Source organism: Syngnathus floridae, chromosome 4 (assembly GCF_059516105.1).
Source record: "Syngnathus floridae isolate MCC-2025c chromosome 4, RoL_Sflo_1.0, whole genome shotgun sequence".
Lineage (NCBI taxonomy): Eukaryota > Metazoa > Chordata > Actinopteri > Syngnathiformes > Syngnathidae > Syngnathus > Syngnathus floridae.
In genome coordinates this window covers 14,033,906-14,052,776 of record NC_142416.1, presented here as the reverse complement: position 1 = coordinate 14,052,776, position 18,871 = coordinate 14,033,906, and the positions used below count along the sequence as shown (strand labels likewise).

Here is an 18,871-nt window from a genome sequence, read left to right as displayed (position 1 = left end):
TTTTCAGGGGAAAAAAAACTTGGTCCAAGCAAAAACAGTTTCCTCACAGCAACAAAACATTAATGCTACATGTGCGTTTTCTTTTTGATATAAATAAATGAGTTGATTCTGTAGAGTCTGTGCACGCAAGAGTGAGAACACAAACACCCAAAAACAATAAAAATATTATTTTCGCTTTGAACTGTTATAGTTGGACACCATGTTTCAAATTCTGGGTTTCAAATAGACCCAGGCCGGTGCCTGGGTTTTCTGGTGTTCCGGCTCTCACCCATATTCCAAAAATATCAAAGCAGACTATGCGGCAGATGCCTAACATGGCTGTTAGGTTATACAATATTTAACTAAGTGAGCCATTATCTTCAAGGGGACAGGTGGACGTGAAAATGGAGAGATGGATGATTATAGTCTAATTGACGATATGCGACAACAGGCTGGTGTCACATGAATTACAAAACGAGTTTCCTCAACATGTTTAGGATGACTTGGCCTTGGAGGAGGTCCGTGTTGTGGCGCAAGCCAGATTTCTGATATTGGATCTAGTGTCATTGTGCAGGTATACCCATTGTTGTGACCAGTGAGTGCATACATAATCTAGTCAGTGGTTGGAATATAAACTCAATTTTGTGATGCCAGCGGCTCATTTCTTGGAGGTTGGTGCTCTCGCATAGGACAAGGTCAAGGTCTATCCCGCCCACCGTCTGCATCCATGATAAGATCAGCTTTCAGTATCTGTTCCAGTGATAGCTCCAAATTCAGTCTCCTGGCTAAGACACCATTTTCTGGTTGGGTAAGCCCCTTCGATGGGCGAGTTCTTCAACAACTTCTCATGCATGTCTCGCTGTGTTTTTGTCTATTTTCTCCAGGTCACTTCTTCTGTTTTCTAACAGTTGCAGAATTGTGTTTGTAGTGTTTGGAAGTTATGCAGTATGTTTGTTGTTCCTTGACCTTGGTGCCTTGTGGTCTGTTCTTCATTTTTTTATTTTAGGGCAAAAGTGGAATTCTTTTTCAAGATTTTGTTTCCAAGACAACAGTATGTGATCCAAGACAATAGTCTGGACTTAGCCTATCTTATATATTTATTTGTGCAGGAACCAATTCATCTAATTAATTTTAGCTCAAACCCCAGATGGGTGGTGTAATAGATTTTACTTTTTTTAAGTCTTACAGTAGTGTGTTTTATTCGTATCAACTTGTAGTCAAGACTGAAGTCTTTCTCATACTTAGCCAAAAATTATCGTACATATGGTTCAATATATTTCGACTACTTTTTCAAAACTAGTCTGTCTAGGGATAAAACCATTGACATGCAGTGCCTCTCAGAGTGACTTTATTAATTTAGGCAAGTTATAATCGAGCAGAGAGTTAGCAAGAATGTGAAATAAGTATGACTTCCATCTAAAACTTTTTTGCAATAAGTAATGTCTTGTCTTCTCCCTGTTGCATTAGATTTTCTTTTAGTGCCTTAAAAGGCGTGTCAGGGCTTCAGACAGAATGATTGGAGTTAGGGCAGGTCTTTTTTTTAATGATCTGATACAGTAAGTTGTCGAATACAAAATTAAACTGAAACAGGATCCAATTCTATCTCATTAATTTCACCCACCTATACAAAAACAAAAAGCTATTTTTGAGTATGGAGACCCATTGCTCCACATAGCGCTAAAGTTCCAAAATCAAATGCCAAATTTCACTAATAAACCTTCTATTTGTAATGAAAATGACATCCTTTCGTAAAAAGGCTCTGGGCTGGTCATTCTCTACCAGCATTTATTGCTCCTACAATATAAAGATTCCAGCAATTATTGCAAGGGGTAGGAGTTAATAGGGTTTATGAAATATATGAGGGTCACTTTGGTGTGAGAATGCCTTCCATAGCAAGTGCTAATTAACATAGCGGTATGAGTGAGCACTCTCCGAAGCCAAATTCATGTCTGACTCACACATTAAGCCACTATTATATACATATATATTTTTAGTAACGTTCTAAATACACCATATTCGGTATGTTTAGAATTACTCGCTCGAGAGCAGACGTCCATCAAGAACAAATTGTCATCAACAGTGAAACTAAACAGAGTTTCTTTTTAGCGGGACACTTCCTGCCGTAGTGTGTAAAAGTCATTTTTTTTATGTTAATTCACTCTGTTTTAATAAAAAAAACAGACACAGGAGGCATGTCTTCAGCATTAATCACATAAAAAAAAAGAAAAAACATTTACACATTGTTACATTGCATGCAAACAAACGGTGAGGCTACTGTGGTGTCATGAAGTAACTCAAGTGCATCATTTTAAAAAAAAAGAATAGAAAAGTTTCCCCTTGGGGTTTTAATAATGTAATGACTAATGAATATTGAATTTAAAGCTGCAATGGCCAACGATTTGTTGCTGAGTGAACGCGTCAAAGAATGCTGTCTGTTTTTATGCGTGCCAAATTGGATTATAAAGGTGTCGTGACTCTTTTTTTTTTTAGAGATTATATAGGCAGCTACATTCACTCGATTGTGTAATTTTATACTTGAAGGGTTGACCGACTATAACTCTTTGTGTACAAACTTTTAAAATATCCAGAGAAACTTTTCAGAATATGCCCCGTTTGAACTTTTAATAGATAATGCAGAGGATGTGCTCATTGCTTTTAATTTTCTGAGATAAAGACTTCACTAAGTCTCATAGTTAGATGAGCAACAAGCCTAATTTAGTCTATTCTAAACATAATTATAAATTGATCAAATGTATTCACATTCATAGATAGGAAAGAAAATGGAAAAATGTTATTCAAACTATTATCGAACAATGATAACTGTGACAAATAAAATGTTTTTTGTCACAGACAGCCCGGTAAATTAACAAATGAAAAACATTTTGACGATTGAGCTCGCAGTAAATGAACTGTCACAATAAATGCACAACATCACAGTGATGTTACAGAGAACTGTTTATGTGATATGTATTGATTGATAATATTAAAGTTAGCAAAGTAATTCATACTGCACACAGGAGAAGGCCCCAGTGATTTCCATTTCATTCACCAGTTTTTCTCATTCACAGAGTTCAATAATTCATCTGAAATTAATATGTACTATCGTCACTGCACAGTTGTGAATGTTTATAGTGTGAAAAATCTTTTGTTGGAATCATTATGTGCACATAGACAGAATATCTAACAGTGTTTATTGTTTAGATGTTTATGCTGATGTAGCTAAAGGCTACCCACCCTCATTGTGTCCCCTGTGTGCCAAGATCAATGACTCAGTGCTGACTTGCAGTAAAAATGATCAGTCTACTGCTTTGATAAATAATCCCTGTAATCCAAGAGAGCTCTTTTGGAGAGGGAAGGGGGAGGGTGGGTTAACACCAATTTTGACAACAATCTCAACATCACACAATTTGTGGTTCTCAGCAACAATGTTTTGAGGGTGATTGGGTGGATGGGAGGAGTGGGGGCGGTGAATCCTTGCTGGGAACAGCAGATTTGGATCAGGTACTACATCATATGAAGCAAAAAATAAACATGGATGGGATGGAAATAAAACCCTCAATCTCTAACTGAGAAACTTCCTTTCCTTCTTTATACAGGGCAGTATTGGCTTTATTTATTTTGTATTTTTGGGTGTGTTTTTCAATGAAGGTCAAACCGAATATGTGATCGCGAAGCTGTCACTTTTTTATGGCAATCCAAAAGATGTGCAGTAAGTTTTGCCACCAGGTTCGACATTTAACAGTTAAAATAAAAAACAGTTGAGTAGACTCACACATTCATTCACTGGATTTTTCCGACTAGTTAAGACATTAAAAAAGACAAGATAGTGCAGTCCCTGTAAAGAGGTGCCATTTTAGAACAACCTCAAGCTGTTTAAATAGATTCCATAGCTACCTCCACAGTGGCTGGGTTTGAAGATAAATTGCTACCAGTGGACGGCAGAAGGTGATTCATTGTGTCTCTTAATAGTGAGAATGTTATTGTCAGAGTAGTTCATTAAGTCATTACAACTGAGATGAAGAAACGGATCACTAGTACTATGACTCTTGTCAGACTATACAGTCTGTGCTCAGGGCAGAATTCAAAACCTAAATTAAAGAAGAAAAATAATCGTCCATTCTCGCATCACAGGTATCCCCTCTAGATGCTTTAAATCGTTTGAGGCCAAGTGAGAGTTGCTTTTCTTTCAAGTTGCTGTGATTGTATTCCATTCATTAACTCTTATACCTGTGAACTAAATTCTTTTGTCTAGTTTTCGTTCAACAGTGTCATTTTCTTTTCCTCCACTTTGAATTTACAGTAGATCTAGGAGAGTCCACAGACATGTTTGAATTATTATAAATGAAGGATAGTTACTCATATATATCCCATGCCATCACTCTCCTATACTGAAAACATATAGATTGTTTTGTAAATTTTAAAGATTTTATATAATATATGTATATTAATATATATATATATATATATTATATATAACCAGCTCAGTGGCCTAGTAGTAGAGTGTCTGCCCTGAGACTGGAAGGTTGTGGGTTCAAACCCCGGCCGGGTCATACCAAAGACTATAAAAATGGGACCCTTTGCCTCCCTGCTTGGCACTCAGCATTAAGGGTTGGAATTGGGGGGTTAGATCACCAAATGATTCCCGAGCGCGGCACCGCTGCTGCTCACTGCTCCCCTCTCCCCCAGGGGATGGATCAAAATCACATGGGGATGGGTTAAATGCAGAGGACAAATTTCACCACACCCAGATGTGTGTGTGACGATGATCATGGGGACTTTAACTTTTAACTTTATAGGGCTTATACAGAAAACTCAGTCTGGGGCTGTAACATCAGGAAAATCCTAATACAGGAGGAGAATTACTTAACTAGAACTTTAAATGTTTACCGCTGTTTTCATCAGTGTTTTAAAATTTTAGTAGGCCTTTTTTTTTTTTTTTAGGACGCCTTACAGATGATCATGGGTGATGGCAAAGAGGCAGAATGAAAACATGTTTTCTAAAGGTTTAGTTCTAATTTTGATGATCATAAATCAATGTATCAATGGTGGATCAATGTCCCCAAAGACCACAATGCTACTATGGTAGTCCGCCTACCCCAGAGAGAATTGTTATACATATTACGGCTTTAGTGACATTTATGATAGAATTTCATTGGACAGGCTTGTTGTTTCAGTATCACTCACCGCATGCTCATTAAACTGTGACATTAAACTGAGCATTTGGAGTCAAATGGGTATTTCTTCATGGCTTGTTTGATTTTGACTTTGGGTGCATCTTTGGGTGTTATATGACTCAAAACACAATTTTGTTGTTGGAAAAGGGTTCATTAGACAATTAAGATGTTTAGAGGGCATTCGTCAGCATTCTCACCAACAAAGTCTCTTCTCTGGGGTGCCAGAATACTCGGAATGAGTAATTTTTTCCATTTGACTGCCAGCCTGCAACAAAGTCACTTTTAATTGACCAAATGTATTCTGAGAAGCGAATTCAATGGAAGGCACTGTGTGCAGTGCAGCTGAATAGATCTTGAAACCAGATAGATGGCTTGTGGTGTCGTTTTGCTTTTGGTCTCAGTGTGACTTGGTGTTTGGTTTTTCAGATGGGTCACTGCCATTCAGTTTTCCCTCTCTAGCTGCCTTACACAGGCTTGATGTTTGCAGGTTTTGTCTGACAGCCCGCTTATACCTTTATTCCAGCACAATCTGGTTTAGAAAAAGAAAAAAAAAATCTTGTGAAAGCACAGCCTGTAAAGTTTATGAGGTCAGCATAAATTGGACAAAGGGGAATGTGGGGGTTATTTTTTATTTGAATTGGTGTTTATTCAATTATGTATGATCAATTAGCCATACGGTAGTTACCTTTGGATTTGGACGTAACTCACTTCTATAGTTACTTACCAAGACCACACTCTACGGTTGTTTGTATAGTGATGCAAATAATTAGACAAAGCAAACATTATTCACATGTGTCTGCCTGTGATACTGATTTTTGTATCTATCTGTCATTATATGATCTATCAATTTCTGTGTTGAGTAATACAGTAATCGTCAAAATTCATTTGACTACATTAGAATATTAGCATTTGTTTTAAACTACTAAAATGTAGTTGTTTTTGAAACTGTTCCTTTGAGTTAAAGATGTCCTTATGTAATTGTTACTTGGTATCATGTCAACTTGGTTTTTGTTCACTAAGAATTATGACTGCATGAATAAACAGACTTGTGTTTTTGACATTGAATCAACAAGCTTGAGCCTTGCAACTTTACTCATGCATCCATTTCAAACAGCATAGTTCTTTGAATTTCCAAGATCAAGGGGACTTTGTATGCACTCATAACTGACAAGGCTACACACCATACCTGCTTGGCTTAGCTATGCTCGCCTTGGTAACCATTTCAAAAACTCGTACAAACAACGCGTGTTCAATGCAGCGGTCTGAATGAGACACACAATAGTGGAGAGGCATGAAGGCCTTTTTTTGTAAGGAGAATCACGCATGTCAGTGTAGGCAAGGTAACAGGAAAACCTGGCTTTAGAATGTGTGTTACTTGTATAATTTTGTGCCATGTATCCCCAAATGTGAAAAAGATGTAGTGATGACAACTATGCACGATTGATAAGTAACCGGCAGTGGTTTATGTCACTTACTTTGATCAAACCCAAGTGGTTCAGTGAGTGAATCGCGGAGTTTTCAGAGGAGGCCAGGACACACACACTGTTTACCCCAGTCAGTCAGTGATTCGTGATATAATGCAGTGTTTGACCATCACTGGCTACAGGTGATAATGCCACATTGCCAGACCATAATATTTTATTTATTTATTTATTTATCTATCTATCTATTTATCAATTGAGAACATTCCCATTTGTAATGTTGACCTGGCAGGCTAAAAGTAAAGCTCTAATAATGAAAAGAAAATTGGTGTAGTAAACACAACCTAATCCTTTCAAAGTGTGGCAAGTTAAAAACGGAAAACAGGCTATAGGCAAAAACTATTCAGGATTATGGACAATTTAAAAACTTTGTTGAATCTAACATTTTAGATTGTGGCAGCAAGTAGGCAGACAAACTGCATTCAAACTCACAACCTTCTTGCTGTGAGGCGACAGTCCCAACGGATGCACAACTGTGCGGCTAAGATACAGTATGCGTTGCTCATAATCATTCATATTGTGTGAAAGGAGCCCAGAGCTACAGTATTTCAATCCTGCCTATGGTTGGCAGACATATTATCTTAAGAGAGTCGACACTACCACATGGGGCTGAAGTAACTATACTGTATTTCTATTGGACTGCACTTTATTTGGGACCCGACAGAGCTTTTTGATGGTGGATTAATATCGATGGACGTGGTTTGTGTTGGCAGGGGAGACAGTGTTGAATGCTAATTGTTTTGAAGGGCACGGGTTGTTATGGTAACGGGAGACTGCAGATGTGCTGTAGAGAAACGATAAATGAAACAGAAGGGAACGTAAAGATAAGGTGGACAGGCATACTAACAAATATACTGCACAAAGGCACATGAAACACATTCCGTTATACACTATGAATATTCAAACTTAATGCTGGGGAAGTTTGAAGGACATTTATTTTGACAGGTGAATTCACTCTTGACAGTGCCATAACCAGCAATGAACTGAACATATATCATAAACAACCATCAATCGAAGTCCTAATTTTTAAACTGCCAAAACAAGTCAAGTGCATATCATATTCATATCTTGTTTCTTCACCAATTGGACCCTAGAGGAGCTCGAGCCACTGATTTCATTTGTTAAAGTCAAAAACACAAATGCACAAACCAAGATTGAATGATTCATCCTTTAAGGATTGGACTTTTGAAAGAAAATTATATAAGGTTCAAGTAACCAAAGTGAATCGTGAAAGAGTTTTAATCAAACAGCATCTATGAATGTGATCTTTAGATTTTGATGTAGACGCTTTATTGCCATGAGAACAGGATGTTCATTTAACCATGCTGCTGTTTTCAACTTAACAAGACACATCATTATAGTCGTATGTGAATAATTAGTTAATCGTGATTCAACTCACTTACCGGTGCGGGACTCTGTCACTCACCTTCCTGACATTGTCGCTTTCAGCGAGGCGATGCGGGCCCACTTCAGCGTTTACCTCTGTGCACTTCTGACGAGCTGAGCAAAGATTCTGTTGCACCTGCGTTAACATATGGAGAAAAGGTCTCAGAGGAGATGACCACGTTTCTGCCTGGGTTCTCATTTGCAGCCATGTCTGCGGCACAAAACATGAAGTGCATACAAAGGAATAGTAAGGATAGGCACAACCTGTACACACAACTAAAAAGCACTTCCACTTAAAATTGGTCCACAAAATGCATGTTAATAGAAATGTTTTTGTTGAGTTGATACAGTGAGTAAAGAATTTAATTTTGGAACATTTCATCAGTTATCTTTTGCAGCAATGTCAACACTACACAAATACTTGCTGAGTTGCTTGGTAGCCACAAACATTTTTCTGTACTACAAAACCTGTTCAGGGTTGCAAGGCGTTGGGGTCTATCTTAGTTATTAACTTTGTGCAAAAGGAAGCCTGGACTGGTCACAAGCCAATCACAAGGCACTTACAGTAAGAACACAGAGAACCATTTAAACTTAGATAACTGGCAAGTGAACCCACTTACAAAAGTCAGGCATGCAACCCAACACATCGTCAGCGACCACAATTTTTGAATTTGTTCCTCCACATTCACAGTGTATTAAGATATGAGGGGAATTTAATGTGACTATCGGAAATAAAAAAATAATAAAGTGAATAATTTCATTCTACCAATCTGAGAGGGTAAAAAAAAAGTTTGAATAATACAACAATTACAGGACTCTTGATCATGTAAATGTTTGGGAGGGCGGGCAAATTTAGGGAGAGATTTGCATGGGATATTGTTCCCATCTCATTTTGAACAACCCACGTCACGCAAGGACAACAGTTGTTTTGATTGTTCCAAAATTACATTCCTCCCCCCGCAAGCATTCTGCTCTACCATATCCAGAACATTTCTTAAAATTCTTATCAGACTGGACAAAAGCTTCACAGTCATAATGACATTTCAGATGAAATCTACAGTCAGTAAGTTCTTCATTTTCCCACTAACATCCTGATGATATTCAGCACTGATGAGCTAGCACTGCAGTCTATATTCTTGCCAGCTGGAGTCTCTGGCTCTGTTATGCATGAATGATAACAATAATTCCCAATTTTCTCAGTCTTGCACGAAGCTATTGTCGCAGACTACACATTACCTCCAAAATTTAATCACTTTGTGACTTTGAAATATAACAGTCGGCTATATGTTGCAGTTTGGTATTGGCGTTGTCACTGTTTGTTTCATTCAGTTTAATTTCAGAAGGATTCCAGTGAAACCTACCACAGATGTGCACCAGGAACGTGACAATATTTTTAAAAATATGACTGCATGGTGAACATTAGACATAGTTTCACTAACAAGCAGAATATTTCAGGTTGCTAATGATATGTTTTCACTATGGTCCTGGCGGGCATGGCATCCTTGTTTGCACAAAACGCCATGGGGTTATAGCTCCATCTTTCCATTGTCATTTGGGACACTGACAATACACTGTAGCTGTGCGTCATCTGCATCGCCATTACAGCCAACATTGGCGTTCTGAACCATTTGAACCATTGCTAACATACTGACAGAACAAAAGTTTTCCAAGGACTGACCCTTGAAGGATTCCATATGTCATGGTCATTCGATCGGATTCAAAATGTTTCTTGGACTGCTGTGACTATTTTTCAGAGTTTAAAAATCTCCACAGGCAATATTGGCCTGTCACATTTGCTCATCGAGTCCCCCTACGTTTTCACACATCCAGCTGTTTTGTCCACAGTACCCAGAACCTGACTGCTGTAGCCACTGGGCAAATAGTGTTAATGTAGCTATAGGCACCATATGTTTCATATACTATGCAAAAAAATTAAATACCTCATCATTTTTATGATAATTCACATAGAAATCATTTATGGTTAATTGCCAACGCAGATGCCAAATCATGATGTGCATATTCTGTTATTGCTTATCTTCTCAAAACATTATGTTCAAAATGCTGTATTTGATTGAGCAGATGGAGATATTCTTTAAAAGCATAATGTTACAAAATATGTTTCATTGGTTGTTTTGCTGAACATTTTCACAATGCATACGTACGAACATAGAATCCAATAATAAAAAGTTTCAGTTTTGTATTAAGGGAAGAAAGGAGGTTAATGACAACATTTGGCCCTTTATGATAAACACTTTCTTTAAAAAAAACATGCATAGGCCCTTTTGACTTTTACATGATAAATTTTTAATCAGCAGAGTAGTAATTTCCACAATAGGAACATGAGCTGATAAAATCTAGCCAGACATACACCCTCCATAAAGTTTGAAGCATATCCTACAATAGGCCATGCAGAAAATAACCAAGTGTATAAGGTAACAGCCTTGATATGATCATAAATGCACTCCCTTAATATAGCCGTTACAGGCAATACATTTCTCAAATGATCCATGCAGGGTAAATGAATTAGGAGACATAAAATAATCTTGTTTGAAGCCAGTGCTCTCCTCACAAATTCTATCAACATTTCAAGCTGTTGGAGTGTGTTAGTGAATCAGCTAGCAGAACTGGTCAGTTAGGTGCCTTTCCAAACATGTGGCATCCATTTTAACTTCAATTTACAGTTAGGAATAAGGGAACACTTTGACTTTAAAGGTTGAATGGAGGGTGGGAAGAAGGAAAAAATGGTCCCCACCAGTAAACGGTGTATATGAGGAAGCACCGGTGCAAATGCAGTGGAATGATAAAGAGGAAAGCATTGGGAAACCATTTTAAGAGGAAGAGGGAAGGGTTTCTTCTTTAATCCCTGTGAGGCAAAGCGACTTAATGGAAACTCTCTCTTATCGGGCATAGTGCAGAGACCTTACCATTGCCTGTGCTTCACTTTGATGTGTCTGAGAAAGAGACCACTAAACTCGGCTTCGCCACATTTGCGCACACAGAGAAGCTCGCAACCTCTTTCGTAGGTTACACTGTGCAATAGATCTTTGCCTCTCAGATAAGCTGTTTTAGAAGAATTGGCTTTATTTTAGTATCCACCTCCCTTTTAATGTTCATAATATGCTCAAACCAACAGGTACTCCAGAGTTATGTGGATCGGTCCTGTATTATAATCGGTTGTTGCTTCACGGTACGGGATTGAAATGCGGTCTCTATCACATTACAGAAATGATATAGTTGATTTATTACTCTTTAATGGGTTTGGATATATTCTGTTAAATGTCCAATAGTCGACATATTTTAATATTGTAGAATAAATCGATTGAGTGTTTTTTATTCTGGTTTTTGGGCACCCCTACAATTGAGAAATGTAATTTACTTTTATGCTAATAAAATAAAAACAAATAGACTCATACATATGTATATTTGTACCGTAATTCCCTGACTATGAACCGCTACTTTTTGCACAAGCTTTGACCTCTGCATTTTATAGTCTAGTACGCCTTATCAATGTTTTTTTCATTGTTTTTATGATATTATCCAAAGGATTTGTTTTGGTAATAGAAATAACAGGTAATAGAAATGAAGACATTTAATTTAAAACATCTGTGTTTTATAGTCTGGTGAATCTTATATAAGAACAAAAGAGGGTTTTCCTGGTGTGATTTATAGTCCAGATATTACGGTAGTCCAATTATAATCCATTACAGTGGGATGTCTACTTATGGACGCCTATACTTACAAACTTTTTGAGATACAAACCACAGCCTCGTGATTATTTTGCATCTACATCTACTAGGTTTGAAAAAGGAAAAATAAAACGGTTTTGTTTTTCTGTGTGTTTTACAGAGAAATAGGGCAAAAAGCGAGACATTTGTCCGGTGCGCATTATTTGCTTTTACATTGGTCCCTACGGGAAACGTTGCTTCTACTTACAAACCCGATTGTGGACCAATTAAGTTTGTAAGTAGAAGCACCACTGTATAGAGGTTCATAGAATATTAAACCCAAAAAAAGTATTTGCAGAATTGCCAAGGTTACCTGCATTCAAACTTTTCATGTTCTTGTCTCGCCCTTTTCATTCTACACTCAGTCGCGTGGCAACAAGATGATGACGACAATGTCCCAGTTGCCAGCATGCTCGTAACAAGTAAAAAAAGGAGATTTTGCCACTGGAAAGAAGATACATAAACAAGATGTATCAGATAAACAAATGTCAGCTTTAACAATTTCTTTTCTCCTCAGCCACTATGTGTACAGTCGTAGTAGAAAAAGTTACTGCTTGTCATGGCCAACACCATGTCTGCAGTCTCCTTCAAACTTTTATTCACACCCCCAGATCATATCGTCACATCTGTTTACACACATTATGTACTCATCAGCCTTAACAGATAGCACTTGTCAAAAGAGCAATTATTCCTAAAATAAGAGATAAGCTCGACAGCTCGAATGTAAGAATCAAGCAGGCATAATAGCCAAGCATGTAATTTAAGGGGGAAGGACAAGGAAAGACAATGATAAAGCGAGAGTGACTGAGACGTGAGGGCTCATTTGTCATTCAGATGTTACTTTACATATCACGTTTCAGACTTCACGTTGACTCTGATAAGGAACCTGGTTTGTTAGACAAACATTATAAAAAGAAATGAACCTAACTAACAAAACCAATAGACTTATGATCAACATTAGGGTTGATATTATTTTCACACAGACACACAGGCAAATGAACCACTGTGGAAATTATTGTTATATTACAAACAGTAAATGTACTTCTACGTCCTAATGCAATACAATCTAGGAAACCTCACATATGTGAAATTCTAACATCTCAAAGGAAAGAAAGCACTGGCTGGACTGAGGAGTCAGTTGTCATACATATTGCCCACCCTGGCCTATTCCAAGTATTTGCTTCTGCTCTGACTAAACTTAAAATAAGAAATCGGAATGCTTAAACTCACTGGACCTCTTGTTATTCATCACACTGTGGAGAGGGAGAAGACCAAAGAGCGGCTTGAGTGGATTTTCATGAGCCTTATTGCAGCATCGACATGCAAGAGGATACTTGGTGAATTATTCAACCCAAAATAACACATGTTCTCATTTTCGGTTTATGGTGCTGCGATGCTTCAGTGACTAGTGAGCTATGTGAATGGAATTGAAGCTTTTATTGTGTAAAAACAGTCAGCATCATTGAAATAAATAAATGAATAAATAAATAAATTTAAAAATTCAAGATTATTACCTTTATTAATATGTTTCTTTCAAATTCAAACACCCAAACCCTGGACACCCTTAAGTTGAGTCGTTTCCTGGAAAAGACAGCACAAAGCAAAGAGAAGCAATACCCAGTTAAAACACAATGTTGCAATCACATCTTTGGCACAGATGCTTTTCATATATCGTTCAAGATGGATTTCATTTCAGAGGGAAAAAGTCAGGCAGACGGGATTAACTCATAGGTCAAATTTTGTCATTTCATTTGAAATGTAACATGTGACTGTGAAAATGGAATGAGAACTTGAATGTAGACCACATATGTAGTAGTATAATGAAGCAAATTCAGTGATCTTCTGGTGTCTCATTATATGATATCCAATACCCTACTTGCACATAAAATGTAGTTAACTTTTACTGAATTTTTATGTAGTACCATTTAAGGCTAAACTCTAAGTTTTCATCATTAAGACAAGATCAGAACAGGTCATTTTATTCTTGCACGCCTAATTTCTTTTTTTTTTTTTATCTCTGGTATTCTGAACAATCAAACCACGACCTTTATTCTATTCAGATGTCATTGCTATTTCGGAATCAAATCTACGTTACATCCAACCGTGGTTTCCCGGCCGTTACCTTCTCAGACTAATCGATATGCTGAGACTGAGCGTGTTTAATTAGAGTGAGGCCAGAAAATCTGCTCCCATTCTTGTTCAGCAATGTCGGATTTTTGCTGATGCCTCAATCCTCACCTTCTCACCCTGATTTAGCACAGGCTCAGCAGAGGAAACATGCTGTGCCTTCTGTGCTTGCTCCTGAGCATGAGGGACAATCCTCCATTGGGAATCCACACATTAGTGCAATGGCCGGCGGAGGCCAAAGAACACGCTTACTTTCTGCATGGCCAGCTACTGCTTTTCCCTCGCTTTTTAGGTTTCTTCGAGAACATTTGAACAGCTGAAGGTTCTTTGCCTACGGCAGCTTCTGGTGTGAGAACTTACAATGGCAGAGGGAGCATTATCTCTTAAAACCCAGATTACAACTCCGACTTTACGTTATCTACGGTGGTATACTTTATCTAGTGTGGTACATCTTTGCTTGAAACCAATCCTAGAAGTTGGATTCCAGCAAACTATCCAGGTACAGTATCAATCGTGCAAGATATCTTAATGCAACCTTTTTTGATCTAGAGCACTGCTTCCAGGTTCGTCTACAAAAAAACAATTGTTAATCGACATCTGTAGTTTACTGGTAGCTAATTGTCTACCTATCTACAGTCGTAGTACAAGAGCAACTATAGACAGAAAAAAATATAGATAAAATAAAGCAAGTGTGGACATGTTTATTTATTTCTATTATTCATGGGCTGGCACATAATTTGCCCATATTTAGAATGGCATTATTTGCTATACATCCGGTTAGGTGCGCTCACATAGTATTTATTGGGAGTTTTTTAATTAAATGTGACTTGATGATAGAATAGTACAATTAAATCTATTCCAGATAAAAATGGGAAAAAAAAATCTTATCTGTATGAGAGTGACGAGATACACGAGTTTGACTGACACCATTAATCGCACTTTGTATACTTTTGGATAAATTTGTCATTTGCATGGGATTGGTTTCAGTTAAAATGCCCATTTTTCCATCCATCCATGCATTCATTTAGGTGAGCCTGACAGTATATCGGGTGGACTTTTCAATCAGTGCTTGCTTTTCCTAAAGGCAGGCACAGAACCTTGTAATTTACATCTAATTACACATGTTCTCATGCACGAGGTGGTATTCAAATTTCCTTTGTATTCTGTGAATCCATGACACGCAGGTGTATGATCCACGGGTCATTTTATTATTATTTATTTATAGTATTCAGCTTTAGTTGTACTGTGATGTTTTTGCACCCACTTAGGTATACATAAATAAATCATTTCTGCTCTAATTAGGATTGAATACAGTTAATAATTACATTGCCTTCACAGTAGAAGTTTTTTTTTTGTTTTGGGAATGTAAAGCACTATAACGATTGGATTTTAAAAAAAAACTCAAATTTGAGCATCACACCCTCCAGTGTGAACGTAGCCTCATAAAGTAGGGATTATACGTAGCCCAGAATTCAAGAGTGACTGTAGGAAAAAAATCTATTTGATTCTATAAAAACATGGTGGAGGCTTGTGGATAGACTTTATGCCTAAAAGGACACAATTGTATAGCAACGGCCACAATTTATTTAAAGTGTGCATATGTGGTGCAAGGTCAAGCAATCCGATTTCTAATAGGCTCAATGACACAAGTTGGAGAAAATTTTAATTAAATTGCCAAAGTGCACGCTGTATTTTCTATAAACATTGCATATTTCTGATAATGAGTTTACACTACAAAAGGTCACAAGTTATAACAGTGAGGAGGCTTTAACAAGTTTGTTTAAGCGCTTCTTTAATTATTTGGGATTGTGAGGTGGAATGTTAACGAAACACGAGTGAGAAGAAAGAAAGAAAGATTATCGTTGAGAACAGTTATGATTTCATCAAGTTGCAGGGATGGAGTTGAAGGGGTCATGACATGAGGGAGGGAGCGAGAAAAGGGGGGGTCAAGAAAGGAATTAATTACAGGAGGGGGGAATCATTACTGGGCTCTGAGCTCAGGGGAAAGGGATGAAAGCGAACTGGTAAAAAAGCTCCGTGTGGAGGAGGAAGATCACAGTGAGAGAGACACATGACTAATACAGAGCGGCCTTGTGCGCACAAATAAGGCTTCTTTTTTTTTTAAAGTCACAGTAATTATATAATTAGACAGTTCTCTGGTCTCAGTGGGTTGCAAACTCTCTTGAACCCCCGATGACATCCGTTCACATGAGATCTTTATCCTAATGGATTATATGGCTGATGGAATCAATCCTCCTATCAATGAACATTGCACTTATCTTGTGTCTGGTGTGTGATTGTAGCTTTAAGTGGAAAATGGCTGTCAGTGATGGGCATCGTTTGCAATTTTTTTGCAAGCTGTGTCCTGATGCTTGAAAATTGACATTGACTTTCCACACGACTTGCTATATGTCAATTAATATATAAAGTGTAGCGATATCGTATTGAAACTGAGAATCGTGATACCAACTCAACAACTTTCTTCATACAGCAATAACAACCAAAGCTGTAACAATGTGCTGTACATAAGACAGAACATAAAACATAATGAATAAAATGATGATACTGTGGTTACAGTGTCGCTGCGTAGTATGCGCTTATATCATCCTGGAACATAAATTGCTTTTTTGACTACAGTTTTGTTTGTTGGTTTGTTTGTTTGTTCTTTCCCAGACTAAGTGATATTTGAAGTTCAATCCTATGCAGCAAAATTTAGCGAGGGTTAATTTTTTTTTCATTAGGGTTCGTTCAAGGTCGCAAATGGTTGTAAAGACGTTCCACCAACATTCCCCAACCATTTTAACACTCTTCAACAGTTTTTCTTATTGTAGCAGTTCGCAATTGTTTACATTTTGAGAACAAAAACACAACATTCACTAAGTGTGCAAACACTCAGTGAGATAGGAGCTTTAGGTTTTGGAGGAACTCAAGGTTATGCATTGATAGAATGTACATTAATGACATTGCACATAAGTGCTTAGAGCTAGTTTTCAATGTCAGTCAATGAAAAGGAAAAAGTCTTAGAGACTCTACAGCACTTGGATTCTGAAGGAGACATTCTATTACACAAATACACGTTGTCATTTGGCCTTCTTTTTAAGTATCGTCGTCTAGTTTCATGGGAGAAGCGCAAACATTTCACCTCTGCTGATTGATACCGCCTAGTTGAGTGACTTGAATTGCTGTTCTCACCTCAGTTATAAAAACAGTCACCTCAGCAGATAGTAATGGCTCAGCGCTGGAAGGTTCATCGAAGCATTAAGTTATTGGCTTGATTAAAGTTATTAGACATATTAAAGGAGAAACGAAGGTGGGAGAAAGGTCCATTTTAAGAAATACATACTACGTGACAAGAAAACGGAGAAAATAGCTGATCTTTGACCGCATGGCTTTCACAAGAGTCTAGAACAAATCTGTTCAAAACAAAGAAGTATTTGTGTTGCACTGTTACTATGGTGTAGATATGAGGAAAATGTTATAAGGTGGTTAAACTCTAGTAGTTATGAATTACAACAGTTCTGCAGTTGCAAATAAAAACAAGTTATTTTTAAATAGAATAGTAATATTGTAAAATCTTGGAAGTAGAGTTCAAGGTAGAAAGCTTTGTGACCTAACAACAGAATATTATTTTAGAAATATTTTTCTTTTTAAATGGTGAAGCAATTCAGGAAAGAGAAATTTGAAGACAAGGGCTGACCTGCACCAGCCTGAAAGAAAATGTTTTTGTGTTCAATTTTATGAGTTACACGTACCCATCTTTGATGGAGAAGAGCAGAAAACTGAATTCTTCTTGCTGCCCTGAGCACTGATGCTTTATGTGCCCTGAAGGTAGCAGCCTTCAGCAATGCTCTCACTTCGGAATTCAGTCAGAGCTTCAGGTTTGGGTAAAATGTGATGGTTTTGGTGGTAAAGACATCATCAGCACATTTTGAGATGGACCTCAGAATGTCTGGTGTGTCTCTCCCAATCCACTTCTACTCATACTAGATGCTTCCATGAACATTTACCAGTTTGTACACTGAAAACTGACTCTTAACTATGGGTTCATTCACATCATTTGTGTTGAGAAGGCACTAAAAACAGCTTTAAAGGGAATTTGTGAAGCTGCTGCACCACCACTATCTTGATAATCTATGTAATATATAGTAGACTGAAATTTCAATTAAAAGCTCATTCATATAAGACCTGTTGTAAGTTTGTGTTTTCATGCATAGTTGTGGTGTGTGTGAGCAGGAACAGAGGCGACTGGCTAGGGGTCATCACAGCATGAAACACTTTTGGTTTGGGTTCACTGCTTTCAAAACAATCACTGTGACAAGTTCAGTGAAGCTTGACCTGAACGCTCCCCTCTCCTCAATCGAATAAGAGTGGATGTTTGTCCCGTCTGCATCTTTTCCTCTGTGCGGTAAATACAGCAGCTCTATTTTATTTATGGGCAATCAAAACATGTTGATGTGTTTCATCCAGATTAATGTATTTTCCATTTGGAGGTCTGATTGTGATGAAGGAATAACATGCACCTGCTGATACTTCAAATGTCAAACAACAATTTCATATGGACAGCTTAATTCATACAAGGACTGGCTGAAAGCAAATCACTGTTCAGATATTAATAAAAGTAGGGCAACATCAGAGAAAAAGAGTTTGTATAACTGAAATAACTTGAGCCATTCCTGTTTTCCTTTGGTGTTTAATAACAGGATAATTCAAAGACAAGATGACAGTTTTTTAGGGATCTATTTTCATGCCCAGTGCATGTCTACTGCGAGGAGTGGTCTAAATGTGAGCAGGGGTGGGCTAAATGGAGTTTTTGGTATTTTTACAACCGCACACAGCTTGACAAAATTAAAAGTAGGCATTGTGCACCATTGTGGGCCTAAATACGGCCGACTTGATTCGCCGTCAATCGAAGCCATTACTCATATTGAAAGCCTGCCAATAGTACAAAAGGCTACAGCAAGACTCCTGACAAGGGCAAGAAAGTTTGATCTTATTACCC

The 18,871-nt window shown here is 37.6% G+C and overlaps 1 long non-coding RNA gene across 14 annotated transcripts in view; it reads right to left on the bottom strand.

Annotated features, from left to right (window-relative positions):
• Positions 1 to 18,871, bottom strand: part of LOC148399322 (uncharacterized) — a 59,377-nt gene that overhangs the window by 22,361 nt on the left and 18,145 nt on the right. For 6 of the 14 annotated variants that reach the window (XR_015858189.1, XR_015858188.1, XR_015858186.1 and 3 more), the window contains exons 4-6: positions 13,260 to 13,326; positions 12,059 to 12,189; positions 8,061 to 8,156 (exon numbers count right to left, since the gene is read on the bottom strand). This is a non-coding gene — a long non-coding RNA (uncharacterized LOC148399322). Of the gene's footprint in view, positions 1 to 7,008; positions 7,419 to 8,060; positions 8,157 to 12,058; positions 12,190 to 13,259; positions 13,327 to 18,871 lie in introns of those variants that run through there. The other 8 variants (XR_015858193.1, XR_015858194.1, XR_015858191.1 and 5 more) reach the window with 3 other exon arrangements.